The following is a 6,796-nucleotide window of genomic DNA, read 5'->3' on the forward strand; positions in this document are numbered from 1 at the left end:
GCAAAAGACTTAAGTAGGTTGCTAAGGCAACCACAAACTGGCCAGCAGTGTAGTTTGCACACAGCATTGAATTGTACAGGGCAGGGCTGGTACACTGACCCCTGCCCAGGGGGAGAGCCTTAAATATCAAGGCAGGAGGACATCGGTGTGCCAGCAAATTCCACCAAACTGTGGAATTTCCTACAAGATCCATCTTTCCTCCTCTTTTATAGTCTGATCCTCTCTTTGTCAACCTGTTTCATGAGTTAGTAGGTCACAGAAAGGTAAACCTCAATGGCTGAACGATCTTTCTCTAGTTCTTCAAATCACAAGGTTTGTGCCTTTCACAAACATCTTTTATATACATTCCGACAGCTGCCATTAGTGTGTAGTGTCACCACGTTTAATACATTAAAGTCAATCCCACCGCACCGTGCGTGTGGACCGCCGTGCGCACTGACCGTGCTCTTCTCGTTCAACATGGCTCTGCTTTGAAAGCCGTGGTCCGTGTGTGTTTGTGTGGATGACGGGCACGGCTTTCTGAAATGATGCTCCAGTGGTGGTGACGGGGACAGTGGGGCTGGACTCTGCCCGCCCTGGCCCACCTGGGCACTCAGCTCCGGTCCTGGCTCCTCCTCCTGTTCTGCCCATCTCGCCAGATTCAGGGCCTGGGTTTGTTCACAGACTGATGCCCACGCTTGGGACTCGACATCCTCTGCTAAAACTCTTCTTTAAATTCAGCGTCCCACAGGCTCATCTTTCACAAAAGGACTAGATTTTGGCTTATGAGCCCATTCTCTTGGGCGTCTGACTCTAGCGAGTCCTTGTTTGGGCTGCACGGTTCCTGCCTTGGCGCCGATGTAGTCGACCGTCCAGGTGAGGCCAAACCAGGAGAGCTTTGGCAGCGGCGAAGCCTCTCCATTCTTTCCAGACCAGTGGTGACATACGCCCCAGTGGTTCCGATAAATAAACTAATATCCAGTCATCCATCCCCTCCGGGGACAACAAATAGGTTAATACAAATACTGAGAGGACAGGTGGGGCCTGGTGGCTTACCCCTGTAATCCCAGCACTTTGGGAGGCTGAGGCAGGTAGATCACTTGAGGTCACGAGTTCGAGACCAGCCTGGCCAACATGGTGAAACCCCATCTCTACTAAAAACACAAAAATTAGCCACAGTGGCAGGTGCCTGTAATCTCAGTGACTCGGGAGGCTGAGGCAGGAGAATTGCTTGAACCTACGAGGCAGAGGTCACAGTGAGCTGCGATCATGTCACTGCACTCCAGCTCCAGCCTGGGGCTGAGTGAGACCCTGTCACCAAAAAACAAACAAAAAATACATAAATAAAATAAAATAAAAATAAACAAATATTGAGAGGACAAATATGAAAGAAAGCAGATTAGATATTGGCATCACGCTTTTTCAAGAATAAAATACTGATTTTATTCAAATGCAGCGGAGTTTCCATGATTAATACTGCCACCACAGAACCCGCTGGCCTTGCAGAATGCTGGGTTCACCTGCAGGACGCAGACACAGAGCTCACTCTGGCTATGACCAGGTCAGCCCATGTGACCTAGAAAGAGAGTTCTGATCCAGGCAAACCCTGCCAGGACATGGAATTCTTATCAGAGAGTGAGGAATAGATGGAACGCTTTTCTGTGAATACCTCTTTACTGTCTCCGTGTAAAAAACTCTTACACAAAATTCAAGAAGCCTCAAATCACTCTGGCTCCTCATGCCCCTGCGTGCTACTTATTCAGATGCAGGTTCCCACCGTGTTTTCCCCACTCCTGGGGCGGCATTCTTGACTCTAGTTTATGAGGCTTGTTTCTGTGCTTTCACTGCCCCAGGACCGTGAGCGAGGGTAAGACAAGGATTGTGCCTCATTCATCTCAGTATCTCAGCTCTTCATAGAGTGATGTGCAAATAGTAGGCCCTTAAAAGATGCGTGGAATTAACAAATAGTTCATTTCCGAAGCTTTTGGCAGCATGGATGCTTTGATCCCTTGCTGGGAGGGAGCTAAACTTCAGACCACGCATGTGGGATCTTGAAACAGAAACAGGGAGTCCTGTTTTCACTTCATATGTAGAGAGCTTTACAAAGATGTCACTCCCACCTTAGCAAGGAGAAAAAGCTGTGTGATCTTCACAGCGCTAACTTTTCTTGAGCACATCAGAAAGCTGAGCTTGTGAGGCAAGCAAGTGAAGTCAGTTCTGAGGAGTGACAGGCCCCTCAGGGAGAATCAGGCAGCACAGATGGTTTCACCCTCCGCAGAGTGTGAGAGGAGGGTGGAGGGAGCAGCCTTAATAGCAGGTTGGAAGAAAACAGCCAGAATAGGCTGGTGCAGTGGCTCACACCTGTAATCCCAGCACTTTGGGAGGCCAAGGCGGGAGAATCATAAGGTCAGGAGTTCAAGACCAGCCTGGCCAACATGGTGAAACCCCATCTCTACTAAAAATACAAAAATTAGCTGGGCATAGTGGCGGACACCTGTAATCCCAGCTATTCAGGAGGCTGAGGCAGAAGAATCGCTTGAACCCAGGAGGCAGAGGTTACAGTGAGCCGAGATCATGCCACTGCACTCCAGCCTGGGGACAGAGTGAGACTCTGTCTCAAAAACGAACAAACAAACAACAACAACAGCCAGGATGTAGCGAATTCTTTAAGTCTGAGTGTGAGCTTGTGCGCTAGATGGTTGAGAAAGCCCCGGGGGAGCCGGAGACACAAGGAGAACCTGCATTCACCTAGTGTTAGCTCTTCCCACCGTCTCCACTGTGTGCTCCTGAGGAAGATTTGGACAGGGCAGGACACTCCAGCTACTGTCCCTGACACAGATTCTGCTTCTCGGGGAGGGGAAGAAGCAAAAGCTGTTCGCCCTTGGGGAAGAGCTGGAAAATACTCAGGTGCAAGATCCTGTGCTGGATGCAAAGCGAAGGCGGTTACCACAGGGAAGGCAGCTGGGAAGCTTTGCAGGTGGGAGGAATAGCTGCTGGGCAAAGTGACCCCATTGATGTGTCTCTGTGGAAAGCTCACTATCACCACCTGCCTCTCAGCTCCTACAAGCCCAGAGCACAGGCAAAGCGCTTCTGCGGAGCTGTCTAGAAAAATCTAGTGCTTCTGTTGCCAGGTGTGTGAAAATATGTCAACTCCTCACAAGGTCCACTGCCTTGCGCTGTTCATTTTCAATTAGCAATGATCGCCCCTCGGATAAACCTCATTGGCTACGATACTGCCACTGCACAGAGCTACACTGTTCATTTTCTCCACCTAAGACTCACAAAGCGGGGAACGGGGGGGGCAGTCAGACCTTAGCTACAAGAGGCTGGGAAGTGTAATTTTCATCCATCTTTCTTTTTTCTTTCCTTCCCTCCCTCCTCTCTCCCTCCCTCCCTCCCTCACTTCCTTCCTTCCTTCTTTTCCTTTCTTCTTTCTTGTCCTTTCTTTCTTCTTTCTTTCTTCTCCGCCTCTGCAGTTCAAACAGGCCTTCTAGCTGTAGTTCAGAAAGTGATTCCATAAATGGGTTGGAACAGGAGTTGAAAAGCCAGTCCATAATTTCTACTGCACCTCCCATCCCACTAAATACCATGACATCAGAGACCCTGTTTATTTCCTTTACTGTGCCACAGCACTTACAACAAAGCAAAATACACATAATGGTGGTTTATCTTTACTTATTTAATGTACTCCTCTGCCCCATTCACTTATAAGTTCCACTCATGCCTCGTATAAACAAAAAATAAAACCCTAAGCCCTCCACCAACTGAATGGACCCCTTCTGAGCCAAGGGGACCTCAGATGATACGGTTTGGATGTGTCCCTCCAGATCTCATGTTTATGTGATCCCCAATGTTGGAGGTGGGGCCTGGTGAGAGGTGTTTGGGTCATGAGGTGGATTCCTCATGAATGGCTTAGTGCCATCCTCATGGTAATGAGTGGGTTCTTGCAGTATCAGTTCATAGGAGAGCTGGTTGTCTAAAATAACCTGGCACCTCTGTGATTGCCAGACAGGTGCTTCTTGCCGGCCGCACAGACAAAATCAATCCACGGAGACCATGGCGTTGCAGTAGAGAAAGAGTTTAGTGACATGAAGCCGACCCACACGGGAGAACTGGAGCTATAGTTGAAGTTGGTCTCTCTGAAGGCTCAGAGGTCAGAGTCCTTACGACAATCTGGTAAGCGGGGGGTTAGGGAATGGGTGCTGCCAACTGGTTGGGGATGAAATCGTAGAGTGTGGAAACAAGCCCCATCCTCTGAGTCAGCTGCTAGGTGGGGCCACAGGGTCAGGTGAGTCAGGAGTCCAGGTGGGGTCTGTCTGAAACACATCTCAAAAAATCCACCTTAGGTTCACAGTAGTGATGTCATCTATAGGAGCAATCGAGAAGGTCTCAAATCTTGTGACCCCTGGCCACGTGACCCCTGAGTAGTAAGGGATTGTAGGAACAACACCTGTCTCTTAGCAGGTTCAGGTCCCTCTCATAATCCTCACCATGAGGTCTTTAATTGGTTCTAGAAAGGTCAGTTTTGGGAAGGGCTGTTATCATCCTTGTCTTAAGGTTAAACTATAAACTAAATTTGTCCCAAGGTTAGCTTGGCCTACACCCAGGAATGACCAAGGACAGCTTGGAGGTCGGAAGCAAGATGGAGTCACCTACATCAGATTTCTGTCACTGTCGTCATCTTTCCAAAAGCAGTTTCACCTCCCCGCTCTTTCTCTTGCTCCCTCTCTTGCCCTGTGATACGCTGGCTCCCCCTGAGTCTTCCACCATGATTGGAAGCTTCCTGAGGCCTCACAAGAAGCAGATACTGGCAACACATTTCCTATACAGCCTACAGAACTGTAAGCTAAAGTAAACTTTTCTTTATAAATTGTCTAGTCTCAGGTATCCCTTTAGAGCAATGCAAAACAAACTAATACACCAGAGAAGCCTGAAAAACTGAATTCCCCACCATGATGAGAAGGGATGTCAGACACACCTCACTATGCCCCCTGCCTTTGGAGTTTAGGCACAATTGACCAACATTAACATGAAGACAGAGATCATAGCGCTAACAAATCAGTCTCCATGGCAATAAGATAACAAATTCCAATCTGACTCTGGTACAGCATCGTATGACAAATAGCACTCTCTGAAGGAAATCAAACGTATTTTAACTTAAAATACCTTTCATTGACATATTTTGAAATGGCCCTGCAAAGCCATCTTTCATGGAGGAAGTTTGTATCTGCAGAGAACCTTCATTCACACAGCCTGGCCTTTCCAGATCTAGGAGAGATTAACTAAGAGTCCGACACCTGGCCTGGCACGGTGGCTCACGCCTGTAATCCCAGCACTTTGGGAGGCTAAGGCAGGTAGATCACAAGGTCAGGAGATTGAGACTATCCTGGCCAACATGGTGAAACCCCGCCTCTACTAAAAATACAAAAAATTAGCTGGGCGTGGTGGCGGGTGCCTGTAATCCCAGCTACTCAGGAGGCTGAGGCAGGGGAATGGCATGAATCTGGGAGGCGGAGCTTGCAGTGAGCCGAGATCACACCACTGAGCTCCAGCCTGGGCAACAGAGCAAGACTCCGTCTCAAAAAAAAGAGTCTGACACCTGTTAAGTTCTGAAAAGAGACATTCAGCATCTATTCTCTCTGAAGGTTGCTACCTGGAGGCTTCATCTACATAACAAGGACCTTGGCTCCCACAACTCCCCTTATCTGAACTCAAGCATTTCTTTCTACCAACTTCAAGCCTTTAGACAAAGTTCAACTGTTTCAACCAGTTGCCAATCAGAAAATCTTTGAATCTACCTATGACTCATAAGCCCCCCACTTCTCACCTTTGAGATATCCCACCTTTCCAGGCAGAACCAATGTACACTGTACACGTATTGATTTATGTCTTTGCCTGTAACTTCTTTCTCCCTAAAATCTATAAAACCAGCCATAACCCGATCTCCTCAGACAGGCTCTGTCAGGACCCCTTGAGACTGTTCCTTGAGTCATGGCCACTCATATTGGTGCAGAATAAACCTCTTCAGCTGTTTTACAGACTTTGGTTTTGCCAGTAACACTCACGCTTTGTGCTTCATCCACCTTGTCCTTGGGGCATCCTCACTCTAAACCACAGTGTTTAGTATATGGCTGGCACTTGATACATATTGCTGAATAAATATGATCAGGCCCTTTAAGAACTGGGTAAGAACAAAACAAAAGCAAGACTGCCTGACTGCCCTTTCTATGGAAAATAAATACTTAGATGTACAGACATATTTATACTCAACTTCCCAAAAGGAAATGTGGGGAGGGATGAGATGATGTCTGCTCCAGTGAACTTGCTTGGAAGCAGCAATTTTGATCATGGAACTATTAAAATGTGTGTGACCCTCCAAAAAAAAATAAAGAGGAGGGGAAATAGTTCCAATGTTCCAAACCCCCTCTGCAGGTCTGAAACCTATGTCACTGGCAGGTCACCCTCCTGGGAGTGCCCGCCTGCAGCAAGCCCGTGTTTGGCGGTGCCTGGACGCCTGCAGCGTTGCTCCTGCGTCTCCATTAGCGCTGGCACACACTCCCGCAGCCCGCGCCAGCTGCTCTTCAAACAGATTCACTGGCAACAGAAAAGGAAGAAAAAAAAAATCCAAGGTCTTAGGGTACATTTTTTTCATTCTCTTTCTACAGCTAAAAGGAAGCTGGAAGCTTGAGAAGATTCACAGTAGCTGAATAATAGCCAGAAAGGGAGATTAGCAAGAAACATTGTGAGAGCTGGGAGATTTTTCTTGGTTTTAGCACGAGAAGAATGTAGTGCTGTGTGTGTTCCACTTGCTCGTTCT

The 6,796-nt window shown here is 47.9% G+C and overlaps 1 pseudogene; it reads right to left on the reverse strand.

The window, feature by feature from the left end:
• Window positions 1–3,099: 3,099 nt before the first annotated feature.
• On the reverse strand, window positions 3,100–3,230 carry LOC123573853 (U4 spliceosomal RNA; annotated as a pseudogene).
• Between the last annotated feature and the right edge of the window lie 3,566 nt (window positions 3,231–6,796).

The sequence above is a fragment of the Macaca fascicularis genome, chromosome 5, assembly GCF_037993035.2.
Source record: "Macaca fascicularis isolate 582-1 chromosome 5, T2T-MFA8v1.1".
Lineage (NCBI taxonomy): Eukaryota > Metazoa > Chordata > Mammalia > Primates > Cercopithecidae > Macaca > Macaca fascicularis.